Consider the following 19,371-nt stretch of genomic DNA (forward strand, 5'->3'; position numbering starts at 1 on the left):
AGTAAGACAGGACCCTGCTGTACAATGTTTGGACACGTATGCTGGTTGTCACAGAGTCATTATAGTAAGGAGGATTCTACCCTTGCTGTCTGTCTTTTGTCGGGCTATGGAAGGGTTGTAGGCCCGGTATTCCTCAGTGTTCCACCCCACCATATTTCAGGACTCACAATCAGACCCATAGCCAGTATTGGCGGTGGTGACATATATACTTTTGGGTGAGTCTATAGGTGTCCCCACGCTGCTATTCCACACTAGGGTAGGACACCATGTTACACAGGTCAAATTTATAACAGACTACAGGGTATGAGGTATTAAACCAGAAAATGGTAACTAGTTTCCAATTCTTTCTCCTTTGGGACATTGTCCTCGATGAGCCCACATTTATCAAGGTAAAAGCATAAGGCACAGGGTGTGCGTCCACATCATTCGGTGGCTTTCTTGGGCTCAGCTGTCTTATAGTGTGAGGCATGGATCCAGTTGGGCTTTCTCTCGAGCTTTACGGCCATCTTGGTTGTCAGCAGGACTTGGAAGGGCCCATCAAATCGTGGCTTAAGAGCTCTTCTGATGTATCTTTTGACCACAACCCACTCTCTGGGCTGAAGGGGGTGGCTCCCTTCCACAGAATCTAGATCTGAAAGAGAAGAGTAAACTCAACAGTATATGTTAGGCAAGCATTTTGCAAGTGCAATAACATAAGAAGACAGCCTATCATGTTGCATCTTGAGCTGCTATGGAAAATACAACCCTAGCCTAGGGGCTGACCCAAATAACACCCCATATGGGCTGAGGCCTGTCTTTTTCTTGGGAGTATACCTGACTGAGAAGAGTGTAAGGGGCATTTATTCTGTCTATAGTCTGCCTGTTTCAGCTATGGTGTGACAAAACAGCTTCTAATCTTAATCAGCCAGACGTCTAGATTTGTGAGAAAATACACTATTGTGTTTGTGTTGACTTGGGAATGTATGTATTTTTCTTTGACTGGTCAAGAAAGACATACTATTATGTGTATCCTGAATGTTGACTTCTCTTCATTTGGAAACAGTAATGTTTGTTAATATGCTAATTACATATAGTACTAAAGCCAGCTAAATGTTTATTTAAAGAGCCCCCTTCTATACCAACTATGTAAATTGATTAAATGCACAAACAATGAGACCTGATCCCTGTGGAATAATATCATCCCTAATCCTTGACCAGTGGATATGTACTTGAAAGGACGATTGTAACTATTGTGGTATAGGGACAAGCTTGGCTGTATGCTGAAGTAAAACACAGGATACTGTCTCTTTAAATGTTTGGGTTAGTTTATTCAGCAGTCATAAAGTAAACTCTAGTCCATAATGAAAACACAGCCCATTCGGCTAAAGAGTCAAAACAAAATACAAAACTCGCTGCACTCTTTGTTTTACTGCAGCCATTTGGTAAATTCTAAAAAGTTCATTTTTTTCTCATTAAAGTCCACTCTGCACCCCATCTTGACTGAAAAAAAAACCAGAAATGTAGAAATTTTTGCAAATTTATTAAAAAAGAAAAACTGAAATATCACATGGTCATAAGTATTGAGAACCTTTGCTCAGTAGTGAGTAGAAGCCCCCTTTTGAGCTAGTACAGCCATGAGTCTTCTTGGAAATGATGAAACAAGTTTTTCACCCCTGGATTTGGGGATCCTCTGCCATTCTTCCTTGCAGATCCTCTCCAGTTCCGTCAGGTTGGATGGTGAACGTTGGTTCACTAGTTAGAAATGAACATAAAGCTCAGTCGCTATTAAGTGAGGGGATCACGTATGAAAGCAGAGAGAACTGTGGTCACAAGGAAATGCTACAATTGCTGTATAAATGTCCTCCTCCCAAAAAATGCGCCTGTCTCAGAAATCTCATCTAAGGCCACAATTACGCGTTTAACATTTGGTCAGTATTTTAAATCAGTAATATCAATATCTGAGGCATCTGTAAACACAGACGAATAATTTATACCTCATGAAATATCAAGAAATTCTGATATATCTCATATATCCCTGTGACCATACAGTTTATAATCTTAATCAGCCGGACGGTTAGATTTGTTAAGCCAAGAGAAATACACTATTGCGTTTCTGTTGACTTATGAATGTATGTGTATATCTGTGGCTGGTCAAGAAGGACGTTTTATATGGCCCTGACTGGAAAGATACGGATCTGCTCCACTGACCATCAGAGAGCCCATGGATACATTTGGGGAGAACAGGTTGGGACGATGAAGTAACCTGGTCCTATCGATATGTTGTTTGGGGTTGCCAGGTGGGATCCTCCGGTCGCCTGGAACCCATTAAGACATTCGGAGAAAGCAGATTGGGACCAGCCGATCATCTGGCCCCATAGAAACTCTCAAAGAGACCAGGGTGGGACCCTTGGGTCTCCTGGCATTGTACCTCGATGGACTGCTAGCTTCCTAAGCTTGCCGCTACCTTCTCTCTGTGGGGGCCCGTCAGAAGCGGGGTCCACTGGTTGAGGTAGTCGGCCCTGGAAGTTCCAAAGTCGCAGCTGTTCTATCCCAGGCGGGCGGAGAAGGAAGGGTGAGACTGTGTAATGTTCTACCATCTTGGGTATTTGCTGGGACTGTTATATCTGTTTATTGCTTGTTTTGTGGTTCAATAAAGTATTGCCACACTGTTTTACCCTCACCCTGTGTTGTCTGAGTACTATTACGCCCACGGAAGACCCCGGGTCTTCACAATCCCTAACAAACAATTAATATACACCTACAGCGAAAAGAAGGGAGCATCACGGATCATCATGAATATTAAAAACGTATACGTTTATTAGATTACATTTAGATTTGAGAGTCCTCAGTGGTTGATACCTTTTAATGGCTAACAAATTGCAAGCTTTCGAGACTACTCAGGTCTCTTCATCAGGCTAGAATTTTCTATCTACTGGCTAACACGGCACAAAAATATATATTTTCATTAGATTGCATTAAAATTAGTAGAGTGTGAAAACATAGCAATATGAAAAGAGAAAAGCGGGGCCAGACCAAATATAGATCTGTATACTATAAGCAGACACAGAGAAAAATAAAGATCAAAATAACCCCATAGTCCTCCATATAGTATAATGCACAGCCCATAGTCCTCCATATAGTATAATGCACACCCCATATTCCTCCATATAGTATAATGCACATCCCATAGTCCTCCATATAGTATAATGCACCCCTTAGTCCTCCATATAGTACAATGCACCCCATAGTCCTCCATATAGTATAATGTGCCCCATAGTCCTCCATATAGTATAATGCACAGGCCATAGCCCACCATATAGTATAATGTGCCCCATAGTCCTCCATATAGTACAATGCACCCCATAGTCATCCATATAGTATAATGCACACCCCATAGTCCTCCATATAGTATAATGCACACCCCATAGTCCTCCATATAGTATAATGCACACCCAATAGTCCTCCATATAGTATAATGTGCCCTATAGTCCTCCATATAGTATAATGCACACCTCATAGTTCTCCATATAGTATAATGCCCACCCCAGAGTACTCCATATAGTATAATGTGCCCCATAGTCCTCCATATAGTATAATGCACACTCCATAGTCCTCCATATAGCACAATGCACCCCATAGTCCTCCATATAGTACAATGCACCCCATAGTCCTCCATATAGTATAATGCACACCCCATAGTCCTCCATATAGTACAATGCACCCCATAGTCCTCCATATAGTATAATGCACACCCCATAGTCCTCCATATAGTACAATGCATCCCATAGTCCTCCGTATAGTATAATGCACACCCCATAGTCTTCCATATAGTACTGTATAATACACCCCATAGTCCTCCATATAGTACAATGCACCCCATAGTCCTCCATATAGTATAATGAACACCCCATAGTCCTCCATATAGTATAATGTGCCCCATAGTCCTCCATATAGTATAATGCACAGCCCATAGCCCACCATATAGTATAATGTGCCCCATAGTCCTCCATATAGTACAATGCACCCCATAGTCCTCCATATAGTATAATGCACACTCCATAGTCCTCCATATAGTATAATGCACCCCATAGTCCTCCATATAGTACAATGCACCCCATAGTCCTCCATATAGTACAATGCACCCCATAGTCCTTGTAACATACCTGGCGGCGTCCTTGCATAGTGGTCCATCTCCCACTGTGCAAGAGCGCGCACTTGATCTCCAGTCCAGGGTGTCTCTCTGGCTTCCCTCCATGCTGTCTGTTTGCTTCTGTGTCTGCTGCTTATGGGCGGCACCCGATCACTTCCTGCTTTTTGTACCTGCTGCAGGCACACCCTTTGTGCGTCCTCAACCTATTGCTGTCTGTCACCTGGTATTTAAACCAGCTGCCCCATTAACCCATGCCTGAGCATCTTGCCCTGTCAGTTGGCTTTTGTCTCTGACATGCCAGGTCCTGTCTATGTTACCTGTCTTGCAGTATCTGTTCCCATGTCTGTACTGTGTCCTATCTGTGTACCTTAACCTGCAGTCTGTACTCGTTCCTTGCCTGTTCGTTCCGCCTTCCTGGAGGCTGTATTTCCAGGCCAGTCTGAACACGCTCCTTGCCTGTTCGTCCCGCCTCTCTGGGGGCCGTATTCCCAGACCCGCTCCTGTATCCCGCTGCAGTGTCGGTCTCCTCCGTACACTCAGTTCCAGTCTGAACTCTCTCCTATCTTTTACCTGTTTTTTCTCTATGTCCGTTCCTTTCCTTTTTCTGCAGAGTCTGAACTCGTACCTACTCCTGCTCGTTGTCACTGTACTTCCGTTTGTGAGTTTGTGGTCCACTTGCTACTTCTCTGCAAGTACCCTGTGGGTATCTGGTTCTGCCTTTCCCTTCTAGTCTGTTCCGTGTGAACAGAGCCCTGTTCCTTCCGCGTCTGCGGTTTTTGCTTTGCTCTGCTCTGTCCACCGCGTCTGCGGTTTTCGCTTTGCTCAGCTCTGTCCGCCGCGTCTGCGGTTTTCGCCTTGCTCAGCTCTGTCCGCCGCGTCTGCGGTTTTCGCCTTGCTCAGCTATGTCCGCCGCGTCTGCGGTTTTCGCTTTGCTCAGCTCTGTCCGCCGCGTCTGCGGTTTTCGCCTTGCTCAGCTATGTCCGCCGCGTCTGCGGTTTTCGCTTTGCTCAGCTCTGTCCGCCGCGTCTGCGGTTTTCGCCTTGCTCAGCTCTGTCCGCCGCGTCTGCGGTTTTCTCTTTGCTCAGCTCTGTCCACCGCGTTTGCGGTTTTCGCTTTGCTCAGCTCTGTCCACCGCGTTTGCGGTTTTCGCTTTGCTCAGCTCTGTCCACCGCGTCTGCGGTTTTCGCTTTGCTCAGCTCTGTCTACCGCGTCTGCGGTTTCGAATTTGTCTCCCAGTCTGTACTGGACCCTACCCAGCTTGTGCTCTAGTCTGCCTGTTCCTGTATTCCCCGGTGTGGGTCAACAGCCGTGTCCGGAGTCTGACCTGGAGTAGACCCTGGTTCCTCTGCTCGGTTCCTCCCTGGTGCACTGGCGTCGTATGCCGTCGTGCGACCTTGGTTGGATCGGGCAGATACTTAGTTACGCCCCTCCAGGCACTCTCCGGTTCATGGCACAGTGGAATCACTACATAAACACGCACACGCCAGTCAGTCCGGGCGTGTGCATTACAGCATGCTCAGGCCATGGTTCCCGTTGAGCCCCACGGCCTTCGCTCTCTGAGAAGTTTTCCAGCGAATACATGCATTAAAATAAATAAATAAAAAAAAATTTTTTTCCCTTTAGCTGAGTTCCAGGCGAATTACGCACCCGTCCAGATGGATCTATCTGCTCTCGTTCCTGCGGATCCGCTACGTTATTATGGGGATCCAAGACAAAGTCGTGCATTTGTGGAGCAATGCATGCTACACTTCAAGTTCTACCCTCTATGTTTTCCCACCGATCGGGTTAAGGTGGCATTCATTATGTCTTACCTGGCGGGTGATGCCTTGGAATGGATCAACCCCCTATATGAAACACAGGATCCGATCCTCCTGGACCTAATGGCCTTCCTGGTGGCCTTTCTAATGGTCTTTGATGATCCTAACCCGGAGGCTCCTGCTGAAGCTTCACTTCCCAATATCCCAGAGCAGCCCCAATGGGTAATGTGTGTGGGTAGCGCAATAGTCCTCCAGCCCAATGAGACTACTGCCCACCCAGAATCCTCACAGGGTGACTACGCTTTCCGGAATACTTCTCCCAACCTCAAGAGGCAGTCCAGACGTGCTAGGCGTAGAGGCAAGCCGTCACGCCAGGGTCTGTCCTCCCTGAGACCTCCTGACTCCAACCTTGAAGTCCCTACTGAAGCTTCATCTCCCTGTATCCCGGAGAAGCCCCAACGGGTAATGTGCGTGGGTAGTGCACCAGTTCTCCTGCCCGAAGAGACTTCTGCCCATCCAGACTCCACACAGGAGAACTTCCTGCACCCGGCATCAGATGCTTCACCCACTTTAACCGGTGTGCATGTCCAAGGATGCTCTAAAGCTGTGGTTACCTCAGAGTCTGTGCACCTCTACTACCTGGCGGAGGACCCCCTGTTGCCTCCTGAATCCTCCGGGATACCACTCGATGACAAATGGAGAGAGACTTCTCTACACCCAGTACTCGATACTTTGTCCGCTTCGTCCTGTGAGCCTGACAATGGGTACCCCAAAGTGGTAGTTACCTCCGAGTCTCTACACCCCTCCGACCAGGCGGAGGACCTCCAGTTGTCTCCAGAACCCTTCGGGGTGCTACCTGGTAGCGAAAGGACAGAGACTCTCCTATACTCTGTACCTGATACCTCGCTCGCTTCGTCCAATGAGTCCAACCTAGTGTACTCCGAAGCAGAGGTTACTCCCGAGTCTCTACACCCCTCCGACCAGGCGGAGGACCTCCAGTTGTCTCCAGAACCCTTCGGGGTGCCACCTGGTGGTGAATGGATAGAGACTTTCCTATATCCTGGATCTGATACCTCGCTTGCTTCGTCCAGTGAGTCCGACCTAGTGTACTCTGAAGCAGAGGTTACCCATGAGTCTCTACACCCCTCTGACCAGGCGGAGGACCTCCAGTTGTCTCCAGAACCCTTCGGGGTGCCACCTGGTGGTGAATGGACAGAGACTTTCCAATACTCGGTACCCGATACCTCACCTGCTTCGTCCAGTGAGTCCGACCTAGTGTACTCTGAAGCAGATGTTTTTCCCGAGCCGCTGCACTCTTCTGACCCGGCAGAGGACCTCCAGTTGTTTCCTGACTCCTCCGGGGTACCACCAGATAACAAAGAGACAGTGACTTTTTTTCACCCTGTACCTGATAACCTGTCTATTTCTTCCTGTGAATTTGACAAGATGTACCTCGAAGGACCTCCAGTTGTCTCCTGAACCCTTCGGGGTGCTACCTGATAACGAATGGACAGGTACTCTTCTATATTCGGTACCTGATACCTCGCCCGCTTCATCCAGCGAGTCCGACCTAGTGTACTCCGAAGCAGAGGTTACCCCCGAGTCTCTGCACTATTCCGACCCGGCGGAGGACTCCCAGTTGTTTTCTGAATCCTCCTGGGTACCACCAGATAACAAGGTAACAGGGACTTTTCTACACCTTGTACCTGATACCTCGCCCATTTCATCCTGTGAAATGCTCAGCTCTGTCCGCCGCGTCTGCGGTTTTCGCTTTGTTCAGCTCTGTCCGCCGCATCTGCGGTTTTCGCTTTGCTCAGCTCTGTCCACCGCGTTTGCGGTTTTCGCTTTGCTCAGCTCTGTCCACCGCGTCTGCGGTTTTCGCTTTGCTCAGCTCTGTCCACCGCGTCTGCGGTTTTCGCTTTGCTCAGCTCTGTCCACCGCGTCTGCGGTTTTCGCTTTGCTCAGCTCTGTCCACCGCGTCTGCGGTTTTCGCTTTGCTCAGCTCTGTCCACCGCGTCTGCGGTTTTCGCTTTGCTCAGCTCTGTCCACCGCGTCTGCGGTTTTCGCTTTGCTCAGCTCTGTCCACCGCGTCTGCGGTTTTCGCTTTGCTCAGCTCTGTCCACCGCGTCTGCGGTTTTCGCTTTGCTCAGCTCTGTCCACCGCGTCTGCGGTTTTCACTTTGCTCAGCTCTGTCCACCGCGTCTGCGGTTTTCGCTTTGCTCAGCTCTGTCCACCGCGTCTGCGGTTTTCGCTTTGCTCAGCTCTGTCTACCGCGTCTGCGGTTTCGAATTTGTCTCCCAGTCTGTACTGGACCCTACCCAGCTTGTGCTCTAGTCTGCCTGTTCCTGTATTCCCCGGTGTGGGTCAACAGCCGTGTCCGGATTCTGACCTGGAGTAGACCCTGGTTCCTCTGCTCGGTTCCTCCCTGGTGCACTGGCGTCGTATGCCGTCGTGCGACCTTGGTTGGATCGGGCAGATACTTAGTTACGCCCCTCCAGGCACTCTCCGGTTCATGGCACAGTGGAATCACTACATAAACACGCACACGCCAGTCAGTCCGGGCGTGTGCATTACATTCCTCCATATAGTATAATGCACACTCCATAGTCCTCCATATAGTATAATGCACCCCATAGTCCTCCATATAGTACAATGCACCCCATAGTCCTCCATATAGTATAATGTGCCCTGTGGCACCCCAGGGGTCTGGTTTTCCACAGTAATGTAATGTTATGTCTGAGAGCAGGTGGGAGGTCCTTTGGTCAGGGATCCTGTGCATGCCACACCTCCTGCCCAGTCTTGGGAGGGGAAGAACTTCCCCTGTATAAACCCGGGGCTGAGGCAGGGTGAGTCAGACAAGGAGAGTGGAGACAAGAAGCAGCATAGGAAACAGCAGAGTTACAAGGAGTCAGGGGCTGGCAGCTGCAGAGCTCGCCCTGACTAAGAAGATTCTTTACCGGACCCGGAGTCCGAGGCTGTGGGGACTAACTCCTACCCAGCAGCAGAATCCGTCAGGCAGGGGATTTCAGGTCCTCTGGCCCAGAAGCCCGAAGGCACGGTCACACGCGTGGGACCAGCACCGCCATCGTGGAGCGGAAGCCATTAGAAGGCCCCGAGTCACCGGCCATACGGGTGAGCACCACACGGTACACTCAGGGACGTGGGCTACTTACATCAGCTTCTAACAAGGTAGCCAGAAGAGTACAGTCAGTTTGGGAGGCCTACAACTACGCCTGGCCAGGGGAGATCCCATCTGCTCAAAGACTGACCAGGCCCCGTTTGCTAGCAAGTACTCCGGGAGGGTCTGTCGTTGTTACCAGTAAAGACCCTGAACTACACCGTACCGTCTCTGAGTGGTTCCTGCTACCCCCATCATCCACGTCGGCTGCCCTGAGGCCATACCCCTCCCGTTGGGGGTTATACTATCATGCTGCACAATCCTACCACCGGCCTCAGCGGTCTGCCCTGCAGCAGCAGCTTCCTGGCTGCACTCAACGGGTGGCGTAGTCATCAACTATTTACTACTAATAGACTGCCGTCTAGTTTGACTCCCTGGGCACGGACCGGGTCACCGCCACGAGACTACAACCCTCCACTGATCCGGCTCCGGGTAGGCTCCCGCGTGCGCAACGCAGCGCGACACAGGCCCAGGGGCGCGTCAACTTTGGCGTAGTCGGCAGGATTTCGTGCCCGCAACCACCGGGTACTGCGTGCCTGAAAAGCAAAGACTGTTCAAACTTACCAGTGGTGAAGGTTTCCCGCCATCCGGCGCCATCTTCTACCTTCTTCCCGCCATCCGCGAAGTTTTCCCGCCATCCGGTGCCATCTTCGACCTTCTTCCCGCCATCCGTGGAGTTTTCCCGCCATTGGACGCCATCTTGAGGACGCCGCGCGGGAAGAAGAGGGGCGTGGACTCCGAAAGCGCGCGAGAACTGAAGCCCCGCCTCACGTCCGGACGTTGCGTAAGGTCCTGGAAGGAGCCCAGCAGACGCCGACGTCACAGGAGCGCGACGGAAGGTCCTCAACCCTGACGATCCACTGCGGAGCCGCGGCCTACGGAAGAGGATCATCGCAAGGTAGGCCACGGTCCACTAGGGGGGAGGAAGATGTCGGATACGGAGGAGAGCTTCACTGCCTCAACCCCCGCCAGCGCTACCGCTGCTGCAGTTATGCCCTTCACCATGCCCTATATCCCGGGAGCAGCTTGGCTACCCCAGTACTCAGGGGAGTCACATACCCTGCATGACTTTAGAGAAAAGCTGGATAGCCTCTTCCAGGTGTACCCCCTCACAGAAGAGCAAAAAGTGAGCATCCTGGTGGCCCAACTAACCGGGGCAGCCAAAAGGGAAGTAAAATCCTGGCCACCTGGGAGGAAGACTGTCGCAGGGATACTAACCCGGCTGAAGGACACCTTTGATACCCGCACCTCAGCCGAGATTAAGCTTAGATTCTACGGGTGCAAGCAGCGAGCGCATGAGAGTATAAGGGACTATGCACTAAACCTACAAGAGGCCCTGAGGGCCATAAAGCAGACCGACCCTGATGGGGTGGGAAACGAGGACAGGCTATTGACTGAACAATTTATAGAGGGTTTATATTGCAATGCCCACCGAACCCAGTTGCGGGCAATGGCCTTACAGGATCCCCATCTGGACTTTGCACAGTTCAAGGATAGAGCTATCCGGGTGCTCCGAGAACCAGCACCGGGTGGCGTTGTTACCCACAGGCGCCCAGCTATCACTTACCACCAGGAGGCGGCGCCCTTGTCGGCAGGGCCTGTGGGAGCTGATGCGCAGGCATTGGACAATGACCCGGCTCCAGACCTACACCATCAGGTCCAAGAGCTAGCTAAGAGCGTTGCTGCGCTAACCCGAACTGTGCAGTCTTTACAGGTTTCCACCCCAGGGAAGATCCAGCTGGCATCCGGACCGGAGGACATCCCGTGGCGTCGACCAAGGAGGACCCCACCGGCCAGAGGAAGACCCAGTGACCGATACAGCGAGGACGGACGACCCATCTGCCGCCGCTGCAATCAACCCGGACATATGGAAAGGTACTGTTCTTTAAACGGGCACAACCTGGGGTAGAGGGCCAACCCCCAGGAAAAAGATCACCAGGCCCATCGAACTGGCGCGACAGATATGTGGGAGGACGTCCAGTCTTGCCTGTGGTACTGGATGGCATTCCCATGAGTGCCCTACTGGATACCGGGTCACAGGTCACCACCATCCCGTACGTGCTCTTCACGCAGTACTGGAATGACTCGGATATTACCCGCTACCCTGACGACGACTTGAGTATCATCGCCAGCAATGGCCAGCCCGTGCCACAGATCGGATTTAAAGAGGTGACCCTCAAAATCGGTAGAGTCGAACTGGCCGCACAGGGACTGATCATTGTAGATATTGATAAACATGAGAGTCACCCAAAAATAACTCTAGGAACTAACGTAATTGAAAATTGTCTTGCAGAGGTGATTTTCCTTTTACAGCAGGTTGCCAAGAACGCCAGCTCCGGCGAGCAGCGGGTGCTCCAGAAAGAGATCCGGGCACTGATGCAACGGCAACAAGTGGAACTCTCCGGCGGTGAGATTGGTAGCGTAAGAATGTGTGACCCTTTTCCTATTGCCATGCCCCCAAAAAGTGAAATGATGATTTGGTGCCGGGCAGCTATTGGTCTGAGAGGTAGAGATTACCAGGCAATGGTAGAACCAGTTTACTCAGACAGTAGGCCCACCATTTTGACAGCACGGGGGGTGGTCAATGTACGCCATGGGAGGGTGCCCATTCGCATAATAAATATCGGGGAGAGGGAAGTGTACCTGCCCCGGTATGCCACGCTAGCCAAATTATATACCACTAATCAAAATTCTATACAATCTGTGGAACCCTTGCCTCCATCTCACCCGGAGGAAGGTAACGGCTCTAAGAAAGACATGGAGGACTGGTGTCAGCAACTACATTTGGGTACTGATTCCACTCCCTCACATCAGAAACAAGGAGTCTATCGGGTGGTTCAAGAGTATGAGAGAGTGTTTAGTAAACACCCGTTAGACTTCGGGCGAGTCAAGGGGGTAGAACACCGCATCCCCACGGGAGATCATCCTCCCATAAAAGAGAGGTATCGACCCGTACCCCCTGCACATTACCAACACGCCAAGGGGATGCTTAGAGACATGAAGGAGGCTGGGGTAATCTGGGATAGCTGTAGCCCCTGGGCAGCCCCACTAGTTTTAGTCAAAAAGAAAGACAACACCATGAGGATGTGTGTAGATTACCGGAAAATCAACCGTATCACACACAAGGATGCGTACCCCTTACCAAGGATAGAGGAGTCATTGGCTGCTTTAAGATCTGCTAACTTCTTCTCTACCTTGGATCTCACTAGCGGGTACTGGCAGGTTCCTGTAGCAGAGGCGGACCGGGAGAAGACCGCATTCACCACCCCGATGGGACTTAGCGAGTTCACCTGCATGCCGTTCGGACTCTGCAACGCCCCAGGAACCTTCCAACGATTAATGGAGTGCTGTCTGGGCCACAGAAACTTCGAGACGGTCCTGTTGTACCTGGACGATGTCATCGTATACTCCAAAACTTATGAGGACCACCTGAAACACCTGGCGGAGGTGTTCGAAGCTCTGGCGAGTTACGGCCTAAAGGTGAAACCCTCCAAGTGTCACCTCCTGAAACCAAAGGTGCAATACCTGGGACACGTGGTGAGCGCTGACGGAGTGGCTCCCGACCCCGATAAGATCACCGCAATTAAGGGATGGCCAAGCCCCTCCAGCGTAAAAGAAGTGCGGCAGTTCCTAGGGTTGGTAGGCTACTACCGAAGGTTTATTCCCGGTTTCACCAAAAAGGCAGCGCCTATGCAGGACCTCCTGATAGGCCAGTCCCGAAAGGCCAAGAACCAGAAGCCGCCCTTCAAATGGGAAGAGCTAGAAGAAGAGTCCTTCCGCCAGCTGAAGATGGCCCTCACGGGGGATGAAATCTTGGCGTACCCGGACTATAGCCAGCCCTTCATCCTCTACACCGACGCCAGTAACATCGGGCTAGGAGCCGTACTGTCCCAGATTCAGCAGGGGAGAGAACGAGTAATCTCCTATGCCAGCCGAAAACTGCGACCCACCGAAAGGAACCCCGAGAATTACAGCTCATTTAAGCTAGAGTTCCTGGCCGTGGTATGGGCAGTCACCGAGCGCTTTAGGCATTACCTCGCTTCTTCCCGGTTCACCGTATACACGGATAACAACCCGTTGACACACCTGGACACGGCAAGACTCGGTGCCCTGGAGCAGAGGTGGATGGCCCGTCTGTCCAACTACGAGTTAACAATCAAATACCGGGCAGGACGCTCCAATACTAACGCGGATGCCCTGTCCAGGATGCCCAACCTGCCGGACGAAGGAGAAGATCCGGAGGGACTGGAAGAAGTTGAACTCCCTGCGTTCCACCGTCATGGGACTATCCAGTATTCCCACCGGGTAAGGGGTAAGCAGGCTGCTACGTTGAACCCCTTACCCCACTACAACTGGGCGGAAACGCAAGACAGCGACCCTGCCGTCCGACTGGTGAAGGAGATGCTGACTCGGCCGGAGGCTCGCCTTGAACCAGACGCTCCGGAGGAAGCCAAACAACTATGGGCGGAGAAGAGTCGACTATTCCTTTACAAGGGGAAGTTGTGCCGCAGAATGGTCAACTCCCGGACGCATGAACTACTCTGGCAAGTAGTGGTGCCACGAAGAGACGCAGCCATGGTGATGGAGGCATACCACGACGGAGCTGGACACTTCGGGTGGAAAAAGCTGGAGTTCCTGCTGCGCGAGCGGTTCCACTGGGTAGGCATGAGGGGAACCATCGAGAAGTGGTGCAGAGACTGTGGCCCGTGCAATCTGAGAAGGAAGGACCGGGCCAGCCAGAAGACTCCCCTGCAGTCCATCGTCACCCGGCAACCGTTGGAACTGGTAGCCTTGGATCATGTAAAACTGACCCCAAGCAGAAGTGGCTACGTCTACGCGTTAACCATCGTGGATCATTACTCCCGGTTCTTGGTTGTCGTCCCCGTCAAGGACTTAACGGCTCAAACAGCAGCTAGAGCCTTCCAGCAGCACTTCTGCCGTCCACACGGGTACCCGGACCAAGTGCTGACGGACCAGGGACCTGCCTTTGAAGCGGAGGTCTTCCAGGAATTCTGCAATCTGTATGGCTGCCGGAAGATAAGGACGACACCCTACCATCCGCAAACTAATGGACTTTGTGAAAAAATGAACCAGGTGGTAATGGATCTTCTAAAAACATTGCCCCTGGAAGAACGCAGTCTGTGGCCTGAGAAGTTGCCCGATCTGGTGGACCTATACAACCACATCCCGGTAGGTTCCACCAACTGTACCCCGGCTTACCTAATGAGGGCGAGACCTGGTAAGTTACCTGTTGACCTGGAAATGGGAGTCCTGACACCTGAGGACACTTCACCAGAAACAGACTGGGACACAGAGAGGCAGCAGCAGTACCGGAGAGTACAAGAGAGCGTGGAGCGAAGTCTCTGTCAGGCTAGGGAAAGACAAGAGAAGACTTACAACCAGTATGCTCCCGCTGTTCCCCTGGTACCCGGAGAGCAGGTCTTGAAGAGGAAAAGACGGCTCCACAAGTTGGATGACCAGTGGGAGAAGGACCCGTACACCGTACTGCCCTCAAGCCACGAGAACCCGAAGGTCTGTACCATCAGTAAAGACGGAGGGGAAACCACAGCCATTGTATCCCGGGACCACCTGAAGAAGTGTCCCGAACAACTGAGGAACCCTGAAGAGGAACAAGAAGACCATCGACCCGTGGGAGAAAGGGAAGATATGGTTAGTACCGTGCTCGGGGACTTCCCTCGGTCTTGGACTCAAGTCAATGGTGCAGTTGTGGTACCCGTACTCACCTTCCTCCAACCATCATCCCAAGAACCTACGGAGCAACGGGTAGAGCTGGAAGAACAGCCGGTCCAGGAGGCAGAAGACTCCACACGAGTAGAACAGGAGAATCAACCCTCTGCTTATAGTGAGCCTGCCGTACCCCTAGTGAGACAAAGAGCCGGTAGACAGCTGCCCAGTTTACCCTTGACAGCTCCTACACCCTGTAGTTCAGGGCCAGACAGTCAGCTCCGTAGGTCCACTAGGGCCACTAGAGGCCAGTTACCCGCACGCTGGAGAATTTGAAGTGTAAAAATAGTTTTATTTATGTTTATCTGTGTATTGTTGCTTGTGTATAATTTTGTGTTTCCAGTTGTTTTTAGGAAACCTTGGTGGATTTACCGGGAATCCTTGTATATAGTTGGAGCGTAACCCAGGATGGACTAGAGACTGTTAAGGACTCGGGGTAGGACAGACCCCTACCTGGTTACGTCTCCCTGTGTTGGTGAAATGGACACCTTTGCTTTTCTTCAAAGACTGCATCCGGTTGCGGACACGCCGTAACCATCTTATGTGTTTTTCTTATAGTATTGTTATTGTTATACTTTGTTATGTTTTTCTAAATGTGTTTAGTCCCGGAGTACTAAATTTCACTAGGGGGGAATGTGGCACCCCAGGGGTCTGGTTTTCCACAGTAATGTAATGTTATGTCTGAGAGCAGGTGGGAGGTCCTTTGGTCAGGGATCCTGTGCATGCCACACCTCCTGCCCAGTCTTGGGAGGGGAAGAACTTCCCCTGTATAAACCCGGGGCTGAGGCAGGGTGAGTCAGACAAGGAGAGTGGAGACAAGAAGCAGCATAGGAAACAGCAGAGTTACAAGGAGTCAGGGGCTGGCAGCTGCAGAGCTCGCCCTGACTAAGAAGATTCTTTACCGGACCCGGAGTCCGAGGCTGTGGGGACTAACTCCTACCCAGCAGCAGAATCCGTCAGGCAGGGGATTTCAGGTCCTCTGGCCCAGAAGCCCGAAGGCACGGTCACACGCGTGGGACCAGCACCGCCATCGTGGAGCGGAAGCCATTAGAAGGCCCCGAGTCACCGGCCATACGGGTGAGCACCACACGGTACACTCAGGGACGTGGGCTACTTACATCAGCTTCTAGCAAGGTAGCCAGAAGAGTACAGTCAGTTTGGGAGGCCTACAACTACGCCTGGCCAGGGGAGATCCCATCTGCTCAAAGACTGACCAGGCCCCGTTTGCTAGCAAGTACTCCGGGAGGGTCTGTCGTTGTTACCAGTAAAGACCCTGAACTACACCGTACCGTCTCTGAGTGGTTCCTGCTACCCCCATCATCCACGTCGGCTGCCCTGAGGCCATACCCCTCCCGTTAGGGGTTATACTATCACGCTGCACAATCCTACCACCGGCCTCAGCGGTCTGCCCTGCAGCAGCAGCTTCCTGGCTGCACTCAACGGGTGGCGTAGTCATCAACTATTTACTACTAATAGACTGCCGTCTAGTTTGACTCCCTGGGCACGGACCGGGTCACCGCCACGAGACTACAACCCTCCACTGATCCGGCTCCGGGTAGGCTCCCGCGTGCGCAACGCAGCGCGACACAGGCCCAGGGGCGCGTCATGCCCCATACTCCTCCGTATAGTATAATGCACAGCCCATAGTCCTCCATATAGTATAATGTGCCCCATAGTCCTCCATATAGTATAATGCACACCCCATAGTCCTCCATATAGTATAATGTGCCCCATAGTCCTCCGTATAGTATAATGCACAGCCCATAGTCCTCCATATAGTATAATGCACAGCCCATAGTCCTCCATATAGTATAATGTGCCCCATAGTCCTCCATATAGTATAATGCACACTCCATAGTCCTCCATATAGTATAATGCACCCCATAGTCCTCCATATAGTACAATGCACCCCATAGTCCTCCATATAGTATAATGTGCCCCATAGTCCTCCGTATAGTATAATGCACAGCCCATAGTCCTCCATATAGTATAATGTGCCCCATAGTCCTCCGTATAGTATAATGCACAGCCCATAGCCCACCATATAGTATAATGTGCCCCATAGTCCTCACCAACAACATATCATGACCTGGTGCAGCACAGAAGTTATAAGTAAGGCTGCACACATAGTTTTGTTGAGGCGGTCAAATACGATGAGCTTTCTAGGGGAAACTGCTCCAGGAAACTCTCTGTAGTTTAATTGGGAAGGTTTTAAGCCGTCTTTTCTTTCTTTTCAGTGTTGTCTGAAGCGGTTTTGAAAAATTTCGCCAGCGTTTCTGCAGAGTTTACTTTATGAAGTCTTTTTTTTTTACCAGCGTTTTACATAGTTATATGGGTTGAAAAAAGACTCAAGTCCATCAAGTTCTCCCCTTCTCCACCAGTTATACATTTTCCATCGCTAGATTATTTATTATATTTATAACCCACAATGTCATTTGTTGGAAAAAAGTATCCGGCCTTTGTATAAAAGCTGTTATAGTGTCGGCCATCACTACCTCTTGAGGTCGGCGTTCCACAGTCTGACTGCTCTGACTGTAAAGAACCCCATTTTATTTAGCTGCTGGAATCTCCTTTCTTCCACCCGTAGTGAATGTCTCCTGATGCTTTCTAAGGTCCTTAGAAAAAATAAATCCTGTACTTATCCGTTCTATCGACCACATAAGTATTAATACATATGTATGAGATCTCCCCTGAGACGTCTTTTTTCTAAGCCCAACTTTTCCAACCTCTCATCATAGGAAAGGCCTCATCCCATGTAATAGTTCAGTTGCCATCTTTGAACTGACGAACTTTTCAATATTCTTTTTATAATGTGGAGCTCAAAACTGGATCCCATGTTCTAGGTGTGGCCTTACGAGCGAATTCTAAAGGGGTAATAAAACACTGGGATCACAAGATTTTCTCTCTCTTTTATACTTCCTTTTGACTTGACTTTGGAATGTTTTTCATCAGGAGACTCTTCAAAGAAGTGATATGCACTTTCTTTTCTACCACCAAACTTCGGACTGAAGAAAATCCCTCAAAAGACTGAACATTTGAACAGCAAGTCGTTTTACAGTGGAAATGAAACAAATGAGTTTTTCAAGCATTTATGAATGATTTTCCAGCCAAAAGACTCCTGAAAAACTCCACCAATTGTGAACGAGACCTTAACTACTACTTGGTAAATGTAAATCTACACTGCTCAAAATAATAAAGGGAACACTTACACAACAGACTATAACTTAAAGTAAATGAAACTTCTGTGAAATCAAACTGTCCACTTAGGAAGCAACACTGATTGACAATCAATTTCACATGCTGTTGTGCAAATGGAACAGACAATAGATGGAAATTATTGGCAATTATCAAGACACCCTCAATAAAGGAGTGTTTCTGCAGGTGGGGACCACAGACCACATCTTAGTACCAATGCTTTCTGGCTGATGTTTTGGTCACTTTTGAATGTTGGTTGTGCTTTCACACTCGTGGCAGCATGAGACGGACTCTACAACCCACAGAAGTTGCTCAGGTAGTGCAGCTCATCCAGGATGGCACATCAATGCGAGCTGTGGCAATAAGGTTTGCGGTGTCTGTCAGCGTAGTGTCCAGAGGCTGGAGGCGCTACCAGGAGACAGGCCAGTACACCAGGAGACGTGGAGGGGGCCGTAGGAGGGCAACAACCCAACAGCAGGACCGCTACCTCCGCCTTTGTGCAAGGAGGAACAGGAGGAGCACTGCCAGAGCCCTGCAAAATGACCTCCAGCAGGCCACAAATGTGCATGTGTCTGCACAAACGGTTAGAAATCGACTCCATGAGGGTGGTATGAGGGCCCGACGTCCACAGAAAGCGGTTGTGCTCACAGCCCAACACCGTGCAGGATGCTTGGCATTTGCCACAGAACACCTGGATTGGCAAAGTCGCCACTGGTGCCCTGTGCTCTTCACAGATGAAAGCAGGTTCACACTGAGCACATGTGACAGACGTGATAGAGTCTGGAGACGCCGTGGAGAGCGATCTGCTGCCTGCAACATCCTTCAGCATGAACGGTTTGGCAGTGGGTCAGTAATGGTGTGGGGTGGCATTTCTTTGGAGGGCCGCACAGCCCTCTATATGCTCACCAGAGGTAGCCTGACTGCCATTAGGTACCGAGATGAGATCCTCAGACCCCTTGTGAGACCATATGTTGGTGCGGTTGGCCCTGGGTTCCTCCTAATGCAGGACAATGCCAGACCTCATGTGGCTGGAGTGTGTCAGCAGTTCCTGCAAGATGAAGGCATTGAAGCTATGGACTGGCCACCTGTTCCCCAGACCTGAATCCGATTGAGCACATCTGGGACATCATGTTTCGCTCCATCCACCAACGTCACGTTGCACCACAGATTGTCCAGTAGTTGGTGGATGCTTTAGTCCAGGTCTGGGAGGAGATCCCACAGGAGACCATCCGCAACCTCACCAGGAGCATGCCCAGGCGTTGTAGGGAGGTCATACAGGCACGTGGAGGCCACACACAATACTGAGCCTCATCAGGAGCATGTCCAGGTGTTGTAGGGAGGTCATACAGGCACGTGGAGGCCACACA

Source organism: Phyllobates terribilis, unplaced genomic scaffold, assembly GCF_046119375.1.
Source record: "Phyllobates terribilis strain yellow unplaced genomic scaffold, ASM4611937v1 Scaffold_10__3_contigs__length_209671492, whole genome shotgun sequence".
Classification (NCBI taxonomy): Eukaryota; Metazoa; Chordata; class Amphibia; order Anura; family Dendrobatidae; genus Phyllobates; species Phyllobates terribilis.